The sequence below is a fragment of the Lontra canadensis genome, unplaced genomic scaffold (genome assembly GCF_010015895.1).
Source record: "Lontra canadensis isolate GAN:19392208 unplaced genomic scaffold, GSC_riverotter_1.0 scaffold3, whole genome shotgun sequence".
Classification (NCBI taxonomy): domain Eukaryota; kingdom Metazoa; phylum Chordata; class Mammalia; order Carnivora; family Mustelidae; genus Lontra; species Lontra canadensis.
The window spans coordinates 44,486,741-44,508,183 of NW_022630997.1; positions in this window are offsets into that span (position 1 = coordinate 44,486,741).

The following is a 21,443-nucleotide window of genomic DNA, read 5'->3' on the forward strand; positions in this document are numbered from 1 at the left end:
AGAGATGCCCGGGGACCTGGCCAAGGTCACACAGCGGGCTCCTGGGGCCCGGCAGGGCTCCCCCATGGGAGCCATCTTCCTGATGAGCAGGAGGCTCCTCTCTGCTGCACAGTGACCACTGACCTCGCCTCGCGCCTGTCCATTGGACACAGTGTCCCCAGGGAATGACATTCATTTTCTCTGTCTGATGGAGGATTGACTGGCCGGCTGAAATCCAGCAAATCCCAGCAAACACAAACACAAACAGTCTGGTCTTGGTATCCGTGTGGCACGAAGGCACACTCATGCTCACGCGCATACTCACGGTCACTCACACTCACATACTCCCACAGCCCACCCTCGCACACATGCTCATGCCGGCTGACACACACATTCACACTCACTTATTGTTTTTCACATTTGCACACAATCACACAGTCCCAAACACACATACTTACACTTGCTCTCACACACTCCATTTCACGCTTACGAGCGCTCATACCCACAAATTCACCTGCTCACATGCCTTCACATACTCGCATGGCTCCTGGACTCCCGGTGCTGTGCTACTGGCGATGTCGTCTCCCACCTGGGAACATCCGAGCAGAAGCTATTTCCTGCTCCCCTCCCCACATCTCATCATTGGGCTGAGTCCTTCCCAGCTCCTCTCCAGACTTGCCTCCCCCAGGAAGGTTCTTCAGTTTTCCCCAGCCTGCTGGGGCCTCCCCATAAAGTTAACAGCAACCTACTTCTCTGCTCATGTCCAGCAGCCAATGTTTGCTGAGCACCTACTATATGCCAAGTGTGCTGGGTCCTGCGGCTTCCTCCACTGGATGGAGAGAAGCTTTGGAGGGCGGAGTGGGTGCCACACCCTGTGGGCCCCAGCGCATCGGAAGGGCCCAGGCCCATGGTAGCTACTCAAAGTGCCTGTGTCGAGGGGATGAAGGCGCTCCCTCTCCAGGCGCCCATTGGCCAGTGCCTTTCCAGTAACCAAGCACATATCAAACCTGACACTTGCTCTGGCCGACACCCTCTCCTGGAGCACCCTTCCTGTCCACGCCCATCTCCTCTTGCATGTATGTGCGGACCCATCCCCTGGGAGGGCTTCCATAAGTCACCTTCCAGAAGGAACTAGGCTGCCCCTTGCTTGGCTTCCCCACGGGGTCATTGGCACCTGCAGAGCCGGGCTGGGCACAAGGCAGCTCTGTGTCCACAGAGCCTTGCACAGAGAGGCTCGGGCCAGGGTTTGAGGTGAGCATCCCAAGACAGACTCCCTCAGCTGAAACGCCTTTTTCTCCAGAGCTGGTGACGGATGGCCGTGGGCCCCGCTTTAGCGAAGCCTCGTCTCTGCAGCTGAGGCAGTTTGCAGACTTGACAGAGTCTTTTGCCTCCGGCGCATGCCCCACCTTCCTCCTTGGTGTTCCAGTTAAGTGTGAGTTTCTCCACCAGGCCTCTTGTTATCCCGGATCTATTTAGGTGCCCTGCCCTGAGTCCCCCGGCCCCCATCCTTGGTCCACCCTGCTCTGTGGCAGTTGCTTGCCCTGCATCTCTGTCCTCAGGTTGTGTATTCCCCTGTCCTCACACCTGCCGCACGTCCAGGGTCTGGCATGGGGCTTGGGACACAGCAGGCTTTTGATAAAGGCTGTAGGAGGGGGTGGGAGGATCAAAACCCCTGCTGGCCTGTCCTCCCCTCCATGGCCTTGGAGCTAGTGGAGGCTTCTTCGGACCCTTCCGTCCCAGCTCTCTGTGTCCCCAGATCTCTCCTGGCCCCGCGCACTTTCAGGTGTTCCCATTTGATCGTCTATGCTGTAGGTTAGGCTATGCAGAGGCTCTTCGCAGGGGTACGAATGACACACAAGTCCCATGCCTGGGAGACTCTTGACCTGGGGAGAGTTGGCGATGACTAATCCCCTCATCCTTGGGCTGCTGCCCCCCAGAGGCGGTGCTGCGTCTGTCTCCTTGATAACATGGCCTCTTGGAGGGGGGATAGGCGGGACCTCTCTAAGCACTGCTGCAGGGAAATGAAGGCAGAACAGGCCTCCTCCCCGCTAAGAGCCAGGAGGGAGCTGGAGGAGACAGCTGCCACCGCTTCCTGGGGTTGCGGAGCTACCGAAGGGGACGATGGGAACAGGGGAGGCAAGAGGTCACTGTATCTTGATGGCATGAGGGGGCATACAGTTTGGCCCAGGGTTGAAATTCTGGCTCTGAGTCTCTCTCACCAAGTGACCTTAAGAGTCAGGTGACTCTGGGCATCTCCCTGGCCTGTAATTCAAGGGCCTCCACCCTTTGGCCAGAAATAGTGTTCCCACAACCCTTATTATTTCCCTGGCAACCCCAGACACCCAAACTCCCACCCACGCCCTGCAATTTCCTGCCTCCAGGACTTCACCCAGTGTTATTGCCTCTGCTAAAGTATCTCTTTCCCCGCAAATTCAAATGGTGGAAACTCTCCCCATCCTTTGAGCCCCAGGGAAAATGCCACCTCCTCCAGGGAGCTTCCTCTGATTGCCTAAATTGCCATTGTCTCCTCCTACAGTAAGTTCTCAGAAGCTTCACTCTGGCTCATGTAGGATCCTGCCCATACTTTCTCTGGCCTTCCAAAGAGGCATGCCTGGTGGTAAGATTGTAACCAGAACAACTGTAGGGGGTGCCTGTCCCATGGTAACCCGTGTAAGCAGCACCCATTGGATTTGTGCAGTGCCTGGTTTGTGCAACTGTACATCACAGTCCTGCCTATGTCCTGTCTCTAAGGATGGCTCTGAGGGTCCCACGGGATTATGCCTCTTGGCTCAGTAGTACAGATGTGGTGCCTCTTTTCTTCTGCTCATCCTGCTTTCCTTCCCCCCAACTCACTCTCCCCAGGGCTTTCACCCAGGCCCACGGCTTAAATGCCATTTCTAAGCAGATGGCTGATACCCAAGATGATGTCTGTGGCACTAACCTCTGCCCCGAGCTGCAGACTCACATGTGCACCTGCTTCCTGGAAAGGAACCCCACTTGGAGGTCTCACAGGCACTGCAAATTGAATTCAGCCAAGCCAACCCCTGAGTCCCTTCCACACCCCCGTTCATCCCCCAGTCTTCTTGATTTCTGTAAACCATCGACCTTCCAGCTTATCCTCAGAGCCGTCCTCGACCCCTGCCTTCCCTGCCTCGCTATAGCCCATGCGTTAACTTGTCCTGTGGCTGGCTGTGAGGTCCGTCCTGAATCCCCTGCCTCCATCTCTAGATCTCTGGGTCCCTGCCATCACCCGCTCCAGGCCACCACTGTCTCTCCCGACATACCTCGGGAGCAGAGTGATGGGAGGGGGGTGCATGCCCCCGTTGGGAGGTGATCTCAGGAGGCGCATGAGTGAGCAGCAGAGAGACAGGGAAGGGGAAAAGTTGCTCCAGAGCCAGTCTTCCTGAGTTACTGATAGCACTGTGGGCCAGACTGCTTCCCCATGAACAGCAGCCTGGGCCGTTTGTTCGCTGACTCTCATCCCCCTTGCCAGACTGAGCTCTCTGTCCCCCTCCTTCTCCCAGGCTCTCCCTTGCAGCCCGATGGAGCTCTTCCCTGAGGAAAAGCTGAGAGTGCCCGCATTTGGAGGGGCTTGTGCTCAGCTCCTCAGCGGCGGCTGGAGTCACCAGTGGGCTGTGGGAAGTGGCGTGGGGCACTGGAAGCAGCTGTCACAGCTCCCATAGCCATCTCCCTACCTGCCCATCCACACGGGACCCCCAAGGGGATCTTGTACAAATACAAACTGATTTGATCACTTTATTGTCTACAACTTTGCAAAGGTCCCCACTGTCCTTAGAACAAAGCCTTTGCCATGACTGACCAGGACATCACCTGTCCCCCTGCCACCTCCCTGCCTCCCAGCCTCCCAGCCCTCATCCTCCGCTCACTCACTCACGAAGCTCCAGGCACACTAGCCTTTGGGGGTGTCAGATCTCACAGGCTTGCTCCAGCCTTAGGGCATTTGCACTTCCCGGCTCTGCCTGGAAAACTCTCCCGCCCCGGCCCTCCAGCCTTCACATGTCGGGCTCCTTGGGATTCAAGCCCACACTTCCACGTGTCACCTCCTCAGATCTTCCCTGGACACTGAACCCATAGTAGTCCTCCCCCTCATGCTCGCTAGCGTGTCCCTCTTTTTCCTCAGAGCTCTCCGACCTAACTCACTAACTTACTTGTGTGCACGTTTCTTGCCTTTCTCCCCCACTAGCAGCTGGTCGGTCATGGTCATGTATGTAAACACCTGCTGAACGAATACCTGAACGGGTCAGTTTCTCCCAGAAGCCAGCAGAGCCTGAGTCAGGGATTCTTGTGCACCTGCTAGATCAGGAGATGCTCTCAGGTGAGCCCCATCACAGTTAGGGAGGCAGATAGCATGGGAAGAAAGTCTAGGCAAGGTGAGGTGGCAGCCGAGGTCTAGCCTCAGCCTTACCCCACCGGGCAAAGGGTGTGGCTTCGGGACCAGCCGGTGCCACCTTTAGACAGGGTGATTTTTTTGTAGCCCCATACAGTCATCGGCTGAGGGTGCCCCAGGGGAAGAAGTGGGACGGTGTGGGGGCCTCAGGAGCTGATTGCTCCCAGCAGCTGGGAGAGAGGAGCAGGGGGCAGGGAGGGGCACTAACAGGATTCATGGCAGGAAGGACTGGCCTTCCTGCAGATCAGTCACTCCCCGCCCCCACCCAGGGCTGAAGGGGCTTGGCAGCTGGCCATCTCCGGAGCAGAAATCAAGCTTCTGACGGTCCAACCCTGTCTGCAGATGCCTTCTCGTATGTGCCGTGATCCCACCTGCTGCCACCTGAGCCCATTTTCTCTTCCTGTTTCCTCCCTGCCTCTGAGAACAGTAAGTGAGCATTTTCCCCAAAGGAGCCTCAGAGTCCCCTCCCCATCTGTGGGTCTCTGAAGTTGTTTGATCCCAGCTGCAGGTGACCATCCCGTCAACCCTTCCCGGGCTGGGCTTCGGGACTTTCCCACCAGAGCACCAGTTCAATTCTGCATTATTTCTTGAAAAATGAAGCCCTGGGAGACAGTGTGCCCACAGCCAAAAAGTCTGAGGAAGCCACAGGAAAGATGCACTGTCTCCTCTTCTGGACACGTCTAGGTGATTCAGAACACAGGGCGGGCAGAACTTGGCATTGACAAACAGCCCAGCCCACTGACCCTGCACTTCCCCATGCTCGGACAGCTATTGACCGCCAAGGCACTTGAGTTTTTCCCTTTTCTCTGTCCGCTCTCTTAATTGAAAAATATAAAGAAAACGCCTATTGATTCCAAGTAACTGATAAGCTACTCACTCCTGGGCCTTTTTAATCAGGAGCCTGAGCCTGGCTTGAAGCCCAAGGGAAGAGAAGGGTGGGAGGAGAGGAGCGCGATGCAGCTTCTGGGAGGCTCCCCACTGCTCCCGACAAACTCGCACCCGAGCCTCCAGGACTGGGCATAAAAAGAACAATTTAGGAAACTTCTTCCTTCTAGGGTTTGACGATCCTAATTTTTGAAGCATATAATTATCCCTAACATTTACACAGCGCTTTGCATTGACAAAGCAATTTACATTAGTAAAGCCCTTCCATATTTATTGTCTGGTTTCATCAAGCTGTTTACTGCAGGGGACAACCGGCCCGGGAGTCCTCCTTCCACTTACCAAGCTGTGCGTCGGGGTGGTGGAAACCCCCCTCCCGACAGTCCTGGGAAGTCTTCTGGACAGAGATCATTGTCCCATTTCATAGATGATGACACTGACGATCAGAGATAGTGTAACTCGCCCAAAGTCACACAGCAAGTCAGCAGAGGGAGACAGATTCTGAGCCCTGCCAAGTACTCTGCTTCTTAGAAAGGAGGTTTGGGGGTCAGTTGGTTGTTAAGATTCGAGGCTGAGGCTCACCAGTCAGGCTCCTGCTGAATGTGGCTTGCGGTCAGATTTGAAGCAGAACTTCCTGAGAAGACGAGTGCTTGATCATTGTAATGTGCTAACCAAAAGATTTCTGCTCCCGCAGAGAACGCTTCTCATAGACTAAGTCCCGACCTTAGAGAGAGGGTCTGGATGATCTAAGCCCCTTCCAGAACAGGAAGGCTGTGATTTCCAGAGGGCTGGGAGAATGAGGACCGGTAAGCCTGAAGGCAGGCCCCTCCGTCTGCTTGTTTTCCTTTCGGCACACACCAAGACATGAGTCAGAGAAGGTGCAGGGAGAATTTATTACATTATCAATATTTAATATCTCCAGGGTGGTGACATCAGCAAAATTGCCTGACCTGGCAGAGCCATCTATGTGGACAGTGGGACAGGCCCTTCATCTCTTGGACATCCCATCCTTCCCACAGGGGGACAGGTGCAATTGATGGGCTCCTCCAAGAGGCCTGGGCACTGTGACAGGTCTCTCTAGCACCTATGTGCTGGCCTGGGGAATCCTCCCCGTGGCCCTTCACCTGGCCCAGGGTCTAGCAGGGCTGGGAGCTAGTGAGTGTTCCTTGGGCCTGGGACGGGGGTCTCCAGCTGTTCTGGAGAATCGGATGAGTGTGGGGGTGGTTGCCCGTGCATGTGATGACCCAGGCCGGGGTCCCAGACCACACAGCTGGGCATCTCCTCTAGGGGAGATGATTTCATGACTCTCAAGTCACCAGCATTAGAGTGAGCCTGACAGAAACTTGGCAGGTGGCCAGAGACATTAAGTCCGGGCTTCGGATTCCTTCTTTGTAAAATGAGGGTATGGTCTCTGCCTCACAGATTGGTTGTGAGAATTGAAAAGGGGTTCTACTTGATGTATGGACCTGACGCAGGGCCGGCCCAATCCACCTGCTGTCTCAGCCCCTCCACTGTGCCACAGGGGAGCAGGGGAGACCCCAAAGCTGACATGGAACAGGCCAGAATAGGGGCTGAGGTCCGAGAGAGGGAAGGGAATGAGTGTGAATTAGCAGGTAGGTGTTTCTGGCTCTCCTGCGGCCTCATTTAATCCCCAGCGTTGATAGCTGGAGGAACTAAGGTGCAGAGAGAATAAGTGATGTGTCCGTGCCAAAATCTGAACCCCAGGCTCTTTGTCTCTCCTTGTGTCCTTCAACTGCCGCAGGTCTGGGTGTGACTGGGAAACTTGAGGCGGTGACAGAGACCATTCCCACAGCAAGAGGGACCCCAGGGAGCACCCAGAGTCTGTCCCCAAGGGGTCTCCTCTCCCCACGAGCCTCCAGTCCTGCTGAGGGCATGGTACCCCACGCCTTCTGACCAGCACCTCATGGTCTGTCCATTGGGAGCAAAGGCCTGAAGGTCTGTAAGTCCTAAGGGGCCCAGAGGGAGGCCCCTACCTCCCCAGGAAGGAGCCGATGCCAAAAGGACCATTCTAGTGCTGCTTCACCAGCTGGAAGAACCTCAGCCTTGGCCCTGGTTGGCTGTGCAAATGTGAGCTAGTTCCTTCTGCTCTCTGGGCCTCAGTTTCCCCATCTCTGAAGAACAGGGCCAGGCTGGATTATCACCACGTGCTCTCATGTGATGAGTCTTCCTGGAAAGCATGGGGTGCTGGGAATTTCCATAAAGTATCAGAGATTCACAAGGAAACAGGCTTTGATGATGTCACCTGGGACAAGCCGGGAACCAGTGCCCACCAGTGTTGTCCGGACGAGGGGCGCCCAGTCCAGCCTGTGGGTCCAGGGAAGCCAGTGGGGCAGGGCCACTGTTGGAGAAGATGGGGCATTTTGGAGCATGCGTGGGACTCAGCCAGATGGGGCGGGGGCAGCGGGACAACTGGGGAGCCATCAGGTGGCTGTGGGGGGGGTTGTTCCCAGCAGCTCTGGGCCCCAAGGTGAGGGTCAGGCCATGAGGCTGAGAGAGATCCGAAGTGGAGTTCAAGGCAAAGGCCACCGCAGGGAAAGGATGTGATATCAAGTCTAGAGTGAGGGCCGGCCTGGCTTGAGGGCGGGCATGACTGAGGTCGGCAGGGGTAGAAAAGTGAACTGTGCCAGGAAGCCCAAGCGTCAGAGGGCAACTACAGCAATTTGCTCTAAACCAACTTAAACTAGAGAGCAGTGTTTCCCTACAGCTCTGGAAGCCAGAGGTTCGAAATCCTGGCCTCCGCAGGGCCCTGTCAGTAGGCTCCCGGGAAAGGCATCTAGGACAGGTCCTTCTTCACCTCTCCCAGCAGCTGCCGCCTGCCAGCATCTGTGGCGTGTCTTGGCTTAGAGATGCGTTGCTCCCGTCTCTGTCCCTATTGTCATGCCATGTCTCCCTCGCTCCGTCCAAACACCATTGGATTGGGGTCCACCCGAATCTGATATAACTTTATTTGAACAGCTTACATCTGCAAAGACCCTATTTTTTAAATAAGGTCATGATTCCCGGCTTCGGGTGGACCAGGATTTTGGGAGACACTGTTCAAGCCAGTACTGCAGGCACAGGAGCAGGCACGCCGGGCCAGACCTGAGCCTGTCTGAGAAGGTGGGCATCCTGCTGAGACCAGAGCCTGGGTTTCAGACCAGGTTTGGCGGGAATGCCTTGGGGGAAGGGCTGGGGTCCATCACGGGAGCTGTATTGGGCCCCGGGAGCCCCCTCTTAGTGGGGAGCTTGTCCCTCTCTGTAGCTCCCGGGGAGTGTGGGAACATCCGCGCAGTGGGCCAGTCGGGCCAGAAGAGGAGCGATCCGTCCCGCAGGGCAGGGTAAGAAAGGCAAGCCCCGCAGCTCTCGTTCTCGTCCCTGCGTCCTCCGCTGCCCTGTGTGAAGGGGCCGTCCCCCTCTGAGCCTCCCCCTCCCCCTGCGAGACATGAGGGCTGGCCCTGGCTGACCTCCACAGGCCCTGCTGTGAGTGGAAATTGGTGTGTTCAGCCTGGTGCTCCCCAGGATAAGGGCGTCCACCCCAGGGATGCTGGGACTCCCACGAGCCTGGCTCCGGAGGCCACTTATCAGAGCCTGACGTGAACTTCAAGAGCCCCCCACCCCCACCCCTCACACAAAGCCAAGCTCATTGTTCCATTGCTCGAGAGAAATCAGGGCGTCTGGTGTGGCTGAGCGTCGCAGATGAGGGATGTGGGGACATGAAAGGCAGCAAGTAGGGACGAAAATTGTGCTTCTCCTAGCAACCCCGGGTCTGTGGCTCTTGGGCTGCGGCTGCACGGCAGATGCCATCCCCTGTCAACAGGGGATAAATGTACCCGGGTGCGGCCCACCCCACACAGTGGGCAGAGCAGGGAGCCGGGTTCCCACAAGGGTGCTCTGTGGCAACCCCACTCGGGTCCCTCCCAGGGTGCCTCCTGCTTCCCGGGGCGCTGGAGTGGACCTCCCTCCACAGGTCAGCTCTGGCCTCCACCTTCTGGTGGCATGTCCTCCCCTGCTACCAGCCGCCTCTGTGTCTGTGGGTAGCCAGCGGGACGGGCTAGTGGGCCAGATTCCCGGAGCCATAAGCCCCTTGATTCTGAATGTACATGGCCACACACACACACGCGCACGCACACACACACAAGCAGGGTCTTGTACATCTGCCCCCCATGGACCCGCACACAGGCACGCCGGTCTACCCATGTCCACAGTCGTCCATGCTCACACAGACACATACGTGAAGTCCCCCAACCATGAGGCCCACAACCCCCAGGCCCAGTTCCTGGTCGGCACAGGCACAGCTCTGTGTGGAACACGACTCCCTGTGAGCTCCACGTCTGTGCCGGGAGGAGGGGGGCCACCATCCCTCCCTCCCCCTGCTGCCTGGCAGAGACTGGCATGGGCGTGGCCTCCCTCTGGGACCCCTCTGTGCTTGAGAAAGGGGTGTAGCTTGTTTCTCAGCCCTTGCTTGCCCCTGAGCACCAGGACACACCTGGTGTGCAGGACACACCAAGAGGACCCCACACACCCCCATGTCACCCCTTCATAATATGTATACTCACACAAGCAGCCCCGAGACAAGAATTTGGGGGCCAGTCGATTGTTTGAGAGACGATCTCAGGAAACTTGGTGAGGGAGCCAGGTGGGAGGTGGGGGTGGGGGCAGTAGGAAAGGCAATGAGAAGTGTGCTCCTGGATGGCTTTCTGCTGGGAGCCGCTGAAGCTTGACCCTGCTTAGATTCTTCTGGAAGCCTGGAGCACGCACACTTCAGAACTGCTCCCCTTCTCAAGGGGCAAGGATGCCCAGGTATTTCCCCACCATTCCCATCCTCCGCTGCTTGAGGATGGTCAGCTCCAGAAACAGCTGACCTGCCCCTTCGAGGACCACGCAGGTTGACTCAACCCAATACTTTCCAGAAGAGCCACACTGAACACGGGCAACGGCCACAGGGCCCTGGGTGACTGCGGGCTGGACGGAGGGGGTCATCCCAGTCCCTGTCTCTCCTGTCCCACTCTGCACGTATAAATATCCATGTGCAAGCCACACACACTCTCACACATCCTCACGCTCTCTCACACACACACACCCATGCACACATGCTCAGCATTTTCTCTCCTCTGCCCACCTCTGTCCTCTGTTCCTGACTACCTGGGCACAATTTGGTCTAGAGAAGTAGGGGATCTGGGCCTTCCATCTCCCAGAATGGCCCATTCTCCAGGTTAGGGGGAGTCCTGTCCCCCACCCAGCTCTAGAAGCCCCTGCTCCCAAAGCTACCCACCCCCAAGCCCCGCTACACTTCACGTGGCTCTGGGCTTTCAGCACCTGGCTTCAGCCCGGTCTATCAGGAGGAATCTCAGGCTTTGAAGCTGGAGACTCCCCAGGCGGACAAAGGGGTGGCTGTGAAGTGGGGCGTGGGGAGGGAGTCTGGGTGCCAGCCCAGGTGTGCTGCGATTATCTCCGGGGCCTAATCAAGGTGCCTTGTCCCCAGCTCTGCTGCTGAATGACAACAGCCCCTGCCCCTCCCACCACTCCCCACGAGGGCTGCCAGGACAGCGACAGACACCTGCTAGGTCCCTGACCCCTTCCCTCCCCTGCCCTGCTTCCTTTTGTACTGGTGCAAAATGGGACAAAGCCAGGCCCCACCTGGTGAGGGGGAGGCCCCAGGACTCCCACTTCTCAGCTGTGATCACACTGTGCCTGTGTGTGCCAAAATTTTGTCTTGGGCAGGGGGTGCGGCAGAGAGATTGACAGATAGATGGACGGCAGCCCAGGATGGGCAGCAGGATAAGAGATGACCCATCCTGCAGAGCTGCCCAGACGGGGTGTGGGGGGCTCAAGATGAGAGTCCTGAGCTAGGTGTAACTCCATCCTCCTCAGGGACCTTGCTAAGATCTCTTTTGTCCCCAGAGCCCATGTGGGAAGCAGGGTCAGAGACAGCCCATCTTTTGCAAAAGGAGCTGGGGAGAACCAAAGCTCAGAGAAAGTGAGGAGCGAGCTCTAGTCTCCCCAGCTCTGGGCCCCAAGGCCAGACTCCTTGGTGCCTGGCTGGGATGCCTCCCTGGGACACCTGTCCTCGTATCTACGACCTACTGCCCTCTGCATGGTGGGCACATGGAGGGGAAGCAGAGCAGGTGGGTGAGCAGTAACTGGAGTGGGTGGGCCCAAACTGACCTTGACCTTGACCTTGACCAGCTGCTGGGTGCAGCTAGACCCTCACCTTCTCTTCCTCTTCACCTTCCCAGCTATTTCTGACCCTGCTACATGGCAAGGCTGTGACTCCCCAACACGATATGGGTATATAGTTGAGCAATAGGGTGGCCTCAGTTTCTCCTCAGAGGCTGGAGGAGAGGGAAGGAGTGGATATGGGGAATGGGGAGAGCAACTGAGATGGGACAGAGCTCCTCCTGACCTCAGACCCGTCCTGGAGAAAAGCTAGAGACCACGAGCAGGACAGAAAGGGAGAGAAACCAAAGAAGAGGGATGCTCAGTGGAGAGAGGACAGCCAGCTAGGCAGCTCGGCGCCCAGGCCATTAAGATGAGCCATGGGCTTCCCCAGGACCATCCTTCAGGGTTGGGGGAGGGGTGGCTGGTGAAGGGAGGGAACACATTATTCACAGCTAAAGAAAGGCTCATTACTTTGCACCAACCTTTGGCTGGTATTGAATATACCATCGCTCCCCTCCTAACAAATGGCTTCTTGAGGGTTTAATTAACTTCTTAGCACCCTCGGGCAGGCAGCCTGGCCCCCACCATTGGGCGAACCTGAGTCAGCCATATTGAGGGGCAGTGATGGCCTTCGGGAGAGGTAGCTCCTGCCCAAGAGGAGGGGAGGGGGGCAGGGGCCTGGCCCGGCTTGCCGACCACCTGCTCACGTGACGGATAGGGAGACTGAGGCAATGTGGGCAGCTTGCTCAAGGTCACATGGTAAAATGGAGGCAGAGCCAGGCCTATAGGGCAGGCCCTGAGCAAACCGAAGGATGCATGGCCTTCCAGAGCCTTGCCCTTGCCTTCCCCCTCCCCAAGTCGTTAGTTGCTATGTAAACCCAGCAGCAATTCTATAATTATGGGTTGAAGTTGATCGAGGCTCATAGCCTGAAACGAAGTCCCTTCCAATAACCATTCCCATCACTGTAAGCACTTTCCAAGCCCCTCTGATGGGCCAGACGCTGTGCTAGGCCCCTTCGTGCAGCATTGCAAATAATTCCTATGTTGACCCCACGAGGCTGGTATTATTACTGTCTTCAATTTTCAGATGAGGAAGCGGAGGCCCAGAGAGATCACTGATACCCCAAAGGGTACGTTGCCTGAACTGAGAGGCTATTTGCCTCCTTAGAGAAGGACTCATGTCATGAGACCCGATCCTTTCACTGAAGGGGAAACTGAGGACCTGCCCAAGGTCACCCGGGTCATAAGTGGAGTCTTGGCTTCTGATTCCAGGCCAGTGAAGGCCTTTCGAGCACACCATGTCACCCATCCTCTCTGCTTCATTCCACACGTTCCCCCCACACTTAGCCTCCTGGGCTGGGCCCGGCCCCCCAGCTGCGTGAGCCACACTGAGAAACCCCTGAGCAGAGGAGCCATCCTGAACTTGGCAGTCAGCCCCAGGCTGAAAGCTGCTCCACAGTTTGGGGCTGGGGTCCTTGGACAAGTCACTCCCCTAGCAGCAGAGCCTCAGTTTCTTCCTCGGCAAGTTTAAACACACCTCACAGGACATTTGGGAGAATTAAATGGGCTTAAAGCACTTGGCCCAGTGTCTGACTCATCATAGCCTGCCCTTGATGTCAGTATCCTTGGGAAAAGGGCTCAGCCCGGCCAGGATTCCCTGCCTCCCTCCTGCATCCGCACCTCTGCTTGCTCCTGGGAAGGCCTGTCCAGCAGCCCCTGCCCCCACTCCTCGCCCCCATTAGAATTGGGGCAGAGAAACCCCAGAGGAGGACCGTAGATGCCCAAACAGAGCCCTCCCCGCCCAGGGGGAGCAGGAGGGCTGCCTCGAAGGCTGCAGGCTAATTAATCGTGCTGGGCTGACAGCAGAGAGGGGCTGAGCTTTCCGCCGACGAGTCCAGAGCAATGATGGAATAATGGGTTCTAATGCACTGGTCTTCTCCGGGGACCTGTCTTTCATCCCCAACAAAACTAATTAATGACAGCAATAAATAAACCGATCCAGCCTGCATTGCCCGGAGCGGCCAAGGCTCTTGGAGAAAAGCCTGTTGCTGGCCAGGCCAGGGAGCACTGGGGGCCAGCATCCTCTGAGCAGGTAGAGCGAGGGCCCTGGGATGTCATGTGGGATGGGGCAGAAGAACTCGGGCCCTAGAGATCCAAGCACACTGAAAACTTGGGACCCATGAGTGCTATCCCAGACTAGCCACTACATCGCTGGGGGACTTTCCAGGTCATTCTACACCTCAAGCTTCAGATGTTAACCCTGTTTGGATAAAACACAGTAGCCTATAAACCAGGAAAGGTCACAGTTCCTTTTATGATTTAGAAAGTGGGCTAAGGCCAGGCACGCCACAGAAAGGATGTCCCACCATGGGCCTCTGGCCAGTGAATGCTGAAACACAAAAAGCACTAAGATCGGTGGTTTCACATTTTAGAATCTCCTCGAAGGCTTGCTAGAACCCAGACTGCAGCCCTTCCCCCCGCCCCCAAGAGCTTCAGAGTCCGCAGGGCCTGAGAGTTTGCATTTTTAAGAAGTTTCCAGAAGATGTCCAGGACGCTGGTTTCCCACTCTGAGAATCAGTCGTCCAGCCTGAATGCCTACGACTTAGGTTCCCATCCTGTCTCTGCTCTGGTTCGCTTGGGGTAGCTCTCTTCCTTTCTCTGGGCCTCAGGTCCCCCATCTGGACATGTGAATATGTGTGTAGGGGGGCAGGACTCATCAGGACTCCGGGGGCTCTGTTCTGCCTTTTCAGGCAGCTGGAGACCTCCCACGTAGTAAGTGACGTCCCGGCACTCTATACACACACGGGGGCTCAAAGCAGAGGCCCGATAGAGATCACAAAGCCCCTTTTGAGGGGTTTCCAACCCGTTTATAATGAGCCACATATGCCCAGCAAGTAGCAGCCCCCCTCGTCAGTGTGGGAATTCTCACCTCTTGGTACATCCCTAATGAGTGGTTCCTACTTCTAGTATACCTCTGCTAACAGGAAGCTCACTCCCTCTCATGGGATGACCCTCCATCCTAAGGTCCTAAGAGAGGTTTGTTTTGTTTTCTATTTGTTTTTAGTGCTAGTCCAAAATTTGCTTCTTCATAATGGACTTCCTCGGCCGGTCCCTTCTTTGTCTCCGTTTCCTCAAACGTCCCTTTCATCTTCAATATCATGAACCTACACAGGAGACCAGACTTTATTATTCATTGCTGTAGAACCTGGGAAAGCCTGAGGGAGCTCTGACCCACCCCCCGACATTGCCCCTCTGTAGGATGGGCAGAAATGAGATCAAGAGGTGAGAACCTAGAACACAGCATAAATGTGGGAGACCCCGATCTCTAGTACATGACATCATGGCCCCAGAATTCGGCCTGGAATCCCAGTTCCAGGTCAGTTGGCTTTTCCTGAGGCCCTTCCGTCTGCAGGTGAGAGTGAGCTAAAGCTCCTCCCTGAATCTGGGGCCATTTTAACTAGAAGCACCCCACTTCTGTCAGAACTCGCACCTGACCCCCCCTTGGAACCTGTGACCAGTGCACCAGAGTGGGCCTCCACTCCCCCAATTCTACTGGAAGTGCTGGAAGCCAAGACCAGTGGCCTGGCGTGTCTGCAGAGGGGGTGACTGTCCACAGTGGCATGAGTTCTGGCCCCGGCTTCCCAGCACAGCTGCTTGGCACCACGGGGCCTGGCCCGGGATCTCACCAGTGGCTGATCTCACCACTGCCCTCACGGCCCTGGGCTCTCGTGTGCTGGCCTGTGGCCCCTGCCCACCACCAGAGTGGTGTTCCCAGGGTCCTGAGTGCGTGGCCCACCCAACGCACATCTAATTGGAAGACCTCCGCTAATGGGAGGTTGGGACATGGAGAAGCTGGGATATTTAGTGGCAACAGCCTGTAGGCTCTGCTAGGCTCTGCTTCCCCCCAGGAGTGGGAACTCCCCCAAATCTGGAAAGAAGGTTTAGATCTGGGGCAGGAGAAACATACTAGAGGCCACCCTTATCTAATGTAATCTACCCTCGGCATGCATCCGTGTGAAGAAGGCCATGGGCAGGATGTGGATAAAAATAACCACTCGTTCTGAGCACTTGCTATGTGCCAGCCCATCTTCTGAGGTCCTGTCACCCTCATCTGGGGACGGATCACTCCATCTAGGCATCTGAGTATCCCTAGAAGGGAGGTAGCTTTGTCATTACACCCATGGCCCCTCTCTCATCAACAGGAGAACTGAGACCCAGAGAGGTAATGGAGGTCAGACAGCTAGCAGGAAGCAAACCCCGTTGTGGACTCCACTGTCTGGTTCCTGGGCTTGCGTTCCTGGTGTTCTGTGCTCTTCCCCTCTGGCTTATACCCAGGAGACCCAGCCACCATCCTGAGGAGACGGAGCCACACACAGGAGGGACACACCAGGCACACAGTGCCCAGGACCGGAACCACCGAGCAGCTGGGAACTCGGGGAGAGAAAGGAAGTCAGTACTGTCCCCAGGATATGCAGAAGACTATGAAGAGAAAGGGACAGGGGTCAGCTGGGAAGGGTCCTTCTGCCTGAGCCTATACTGGTCTCTGGCTTTCTCAGTCCAGGGCTCAGTCTGACTTCAGAGACTTGTCCACTACAAAGACAGGAGCTGGGAGGGGAGGGGTATCTTCCTACAGGGTCCCCATAAGGCAAGGCTGAGCCAGCCCTGCCTACACAACGTCAGTTGTCCCCAAGAACCAGAGGTCCCTTGGTGGCATCTGTAAATAAATGGGATCCAGTGTTGTCCCAGGGTGCAATTCCCAGTGGTTTCCAACCCTGGCTTGCCGGTTGAAGCACCTGGGCTCAAGTGTGGGTCTTATCATCCAGGCCTGGGCTCCACTCACAGGGATCAAGGTTTAATGAATCGATCTGGAGTGGGTGTTGGCATTGGTCATTTGCCATGTTCCCCAGGTGGTTCTAACAGGCAACCAGGGTGCAGACCTTTTGCCCCTTGGGAATCTGGACCCCTTCTAGGCCTGGAGAGGTTAGGAGAGGCTCCTTACTAGGCTCTCCCCATGACTGTGTCCCCACGTCCAAGTGCCTTAGAGAAGGTGGCTCCCAGAGTAAGTGGCTAGATGTCACAATGTGAACACAGAACAGGAAGTTATGAAACAATCCTCTCTTTCACCAGAAAAATCCAAGGCCCTAAGGGCCACAGGGCAGCCTGGAGAGGCCAAGGCCTCTTCAGGGAACTAGAACTGCCAAGAGGAACCATACCCAGGTAAAGAAATTCTGAATTCTCTGAAAGGCCACCTACTCCAAGAATCCCTCTGGGCCCCAGTTCATGAGGATCTTGCCCCTCTGGGTTCCTCCAGCCCTGACTGATAGCCTGGGAATCTAACAGAGGAGGACCAGCTCCGAGTAGACAGTGTCCTGCTCAAAAGCCTTGTATAGTTTCTTCATTGCCTTCAAGGTGGAGTCCTAATGCCTTAGCCTGATGTTCAAGACTCCAACAGCTGGCCAACACCTACCAGTCACACACTACTCTCCTTTACTTAGATGAGAAGTGCCTGGCAGCTCTGGGTTGCAGGCAACAGGGCTGATGTATGCATTTAATAATGTGGAGAATATAAAATGCCCAACACAGGTCATGACATACAGGAAGTCCTTTTCAAAGTGCTAACTACCATCATCCGCATCACCACCACCATCTTCATCATTGTCTCTATCACCGTCCTCACCATCATGACTGCCATCATCACTCCCATCGCCACCATTGTCTTCATCATCGTTGTCACTATGAGCACCACCATCATCATATCATCATCTTCATTATTGTCACTGTCACCATCGTCACCTTCATCATGACCACCATCATCATCCCCATTACTACCATCATCTCCATCATTGTTGTCACCATCATCACCACCATTATCATACCATCATCAGCCCCATCATTATCATCATTACCATCATCATCACCATCATCACCATCATCACCATCACCATCATCACCATTACCACCACCATCACTACCACTGAGGGCTTTGTTGATTCTGGCCTTCATTCCTTTCTCATATATAAAGGGGTGTAGGTGAACATAATTGCTGCTCCCCCTCCATGGCCCAATTGAAATGCAGCCTCCCCCATGAAGCTTCCCTGATGCCCACAGTCAAGAAGCCTACCTGTGCCCATGTGTATGTGCACGTGTGCATGTACCCTCTTCCCTCTCACACCAAGCTATAAAACTTGTCTCAGCTTGTCTCCCACACCTTTCCCCTTCCCTTCATCTACTGCCAACCTCTCTGAGAGGTTTTCAGGATAACCTGGGCTACAGAACAGATAATCAAAATGGGAGACACTCAGGACCCAAGAAAGCACTGTGTTACCCACTTCTGTCTCCCTGGCCCCCATTAGCTGCCTTGTAACCTATGTCCCTTCCTGATGCTACCATCTACCAAGCTTAAACCCACACTGTGATCCCTCTTTTATCCTACATGAGGGCACAGACCAGAGGCCATACATGTGGTTTCAAGTCTGGGTCTTGCCACTTTCTGAGCAGGTGTCTTTGGACGAGTCTCTCCTCTTTGGGAGCCTGAGTTGTCCCTTCATGCACAACAAGTATAAGGGTAGGAATAGAAGATTTCTCTGTCCCTTTCTGACTCAAGCTTCCTCAGTTTCGCATGGGCCTTACTCACGTGGCTGTCCTCCGTCTAAGCTGTAGATATGATGTGGTGGTTTGAAGGTTCCTTTAATGTGGCTCAGCACCCATCAGGCCTCCTTCCTACCCAGAGAGGAAGCAGTAGTCTTTCCTGTGTTCTGGAGTGACTGGCCATGCTGGGGACTGAGGCAGGCCCCATGCGAGGCATAGCCGGCCCCATGCGAGGCATAGCCGGCCCCATGTGAGGCATAGCCAGCCCCCTCTCAGCTCAGAGGCTCAGAGCTCTTTGCCCATGAGCCCGAGGGGAGGGATATTTACGGTTTAATAACTGTCCTATTGATTCTCATTTATTTGCCACCAACGGGGCTTACCAAGGAAGTGAAGGCAAGAAGGCCGTGTTTGTAAATAATTCTCCAGTTGGAGCCATCACTCAGCCTGCCAGCCATGTGAGGGAGGTGAGCTGGGTTAATAGACTGCCATGCCCTCCACTTAGCTGAGCCCTGACACGCAGCCGCCCTTGGGACCCCCAGGAACCCAGGCCTTTTCCCTGTTCTCTTTACTGTTGGCAATGCACTTCTGTGGCTACGCTCTCTCCTGACTGTCTTTGAAGGAGGAAGATTGGGGTTTGGCAGCCCACCTAACAGATGAGGATCCTGGAAACTGTAGAGACACGGTGCCAGGAAAGGGTGGGTGGGGCAGTCTGCAACCTGAACAGCTGTGACCGGCTGACTATTAGTTAGCTATTGCCATGTAACAAACCACCCCAGAATCTAGTCACTTACAATAAGAACCATTATTTCTCATGAGTCATGGTCTCACGAGTCTGTGAGTTCAGCCAATCTAAACTCGGCTTGGTTGACATGGGCTGGGCCTAGTCAGGTATGTCTGGTGAGTTGGAGGGTCAGCCTGGGGCTGGCTGCAAGAGAATGACCTCGGCTGCTGGGACAACCAGGCTCTGCTCCATGGGTCCCTTGCCTCCCTCCAGTCCACTGGACTGGGCTTGTTCTTGCAGAGGTGACAAGAGTCTGAAAGATGAAGCAGAAATGCCCCCAGCTCCTTAATTTATACCGTTTGCTACCCTCCCCCCCACACCCATTGGCCAGAGCAAGTCAGTGTTGGAGAGCAGGACTGAAAGCCCTCCGGTACAGCGAGGCATGCAAATTGAGGCCACAGATGTCATCAGGCTACCACGCTGACTCTGGAGCATTGCACTCCGCATTCTCCTCTTTCCCTTAAGAAGAGCTGAGGCCTTGAGCGAACAGGGGATCCTGTTGTCTTTTCCTAAGTCTGGGTAGCAAGATCAGCCCTCTTGAGAAGCATGAGGCTTTATGTGGGGACATTGGAGCACAAAACTGAGTTCTAAGAGTTTTGGCTTAAGACATGGAAGGACTAGACTTTCCAAGGACTGAGTCTGTCTTAGAGAGATAGTGAGCTCCCTGTCACTGGCAATGTGTAAGCACCAAGGAGATGCTGATCGCGCAGTTGCAGAAGGGGTTCTCCTTGCAATGATGGTGGAGGCAGATGCGATGAGCTCCCAGCTCCCTTCCAGCTCCAGCAATCCAGAAGCTTACGAAAGAGTGGTCTGGTTGCTGCAGATGCATGGCGGAGGAATGCTGCTGTCCAACCCCCACTGCCTCTTCCAGTCTGGCCCTAGGCTTGGTGGGTCCCAAGTGCAAGTTCAGGGCAGAGCTGCCTTCTAGCAGACAGCACAAATGAGAGACTCTGAAATCTCCTGCCTGGCTCCCCAGGAAAGAAGGGGAGAGTGATGCTCAGGGTGGAATGCCCGCAGCGAGCACCAGAGAGGCAGCCTGGCAAGGTGAAGAGTACAGACCCTGAGCCAGACACACGCCATTGGAACTGACCTAGGGTCAGTGCTTGCTTCCTCCCCGCCCCCTGTCCTCTCTGTAAAGGGGCTAACCCTGCTGGACCAGACTATTGTGAGAGCTGACCTGGACAGTGAAGATGGTACTTCCACGAGATGAAACATAGCCCCAGCAATGTTTGTTTGTTTTTTTCTTTTCTTTTTGAGTCACAGCAGATAAAAACAAGAGCTGACATAAAATCCATGTCCCCTCAGGCCCACTGTAGTGGCCTGCCAGTGCCTCTGTCCTGTGTGTCCACTGGGGGCCGCTCAGATGTCTGGGTGGAGGACATGGAGTCCCCAAGGGAAGGGCAGGAGCTGGGCCAGGGAACGGGGCGGGGGGGCTCCTGGTCAGGGCACCCCCTCTCCCACTCCCACCTTCATCCGGAGATCAGAGCAGGGATGACTGGAAATGTTCACCAACCAACCGCCTGCCCCCTCCCCCAATTCCGGCCTCCAGGAAACGACCCTCTGCTGCGGCAGGAACCTCACTAGTGGAGAGATGGATAGGGAGGACGGAAGGAGAGCGCGGCCTATTGAGGGCCTTTTCCATTTTCCATTTTCCAGAGCCTTGGGAGGTTTCTCAGATAATAATGGTAGCAGAGCCTCAGAGTTCTTCCCACATCTCTGTGTCTTTTAGTGGAGCTCTGTGCAGAGGGTGCAACTGTCCTGCGGCCGCCTCACTGACCAGCTGGCGGATGTAGTGACTGGCAGACATAGTGAGTGTCTGACAGACAGATGGGTGGGCCAGCTGGCTGACTACTGACTGTCTTGCTGACTGATACAACAATTGGCCGGCAGATACAGTGGGTGCTGGCTGACAGACACAGGGGTTGGCTGGCTGTAGCGGTGACTGACTGACACAGTGAATGAATGAAGCACGAACAGACTGCTTGACTGAAGACTGTCTCATCGGCTCCCTCACTCAATGACTGACCTATGAATGGACTGATTGATATAGAATCTGATAGACTCATGGATTGCCTGACTGTCTCACTGATGCAGCACTGACAGACTTTCCGTCTGATGAGTCTGACTGACAGACTCATGGGACTCCTGATGAAAGTCTGTCTTGCCAACTAACTGGCTGCCGTGGAGGATGTCCGTGACACCCTCCCTGGCTGGCTGACTGTTTCCTCACTGACTAACTCAGGACTGTCTGACTGACTGCCTCTCTCACTCACTGACACTGTGACTGACCACTGACAGATGGACTGACTTACCAACTGGCATGCTGACAACGGGCCACTCCAAGCCTTTCACACTAACCCTCACAGCAACGGGCTGCAGACCCACTGGTTGGCTGACAGCCGGGTTGACCTAGGAAGAACTAGCTGCCTGACAGCGACGACTAAAGCTTCGACTGACTCACCCACAAACCACCACACCAACAGCCCTATTCATGAGCTGACTGAAAGCCAGCAGGCCCACTCGGCGACAGCCAGACTGACTTGCTGGCTGACGGACTGACCCACCGCCTAACAACTGTGGGGCTGTCTGGATGACCCCGGCGCAGACAGATGGCTGGCCGGCTGACCACCAACCCAGCCACGGCCT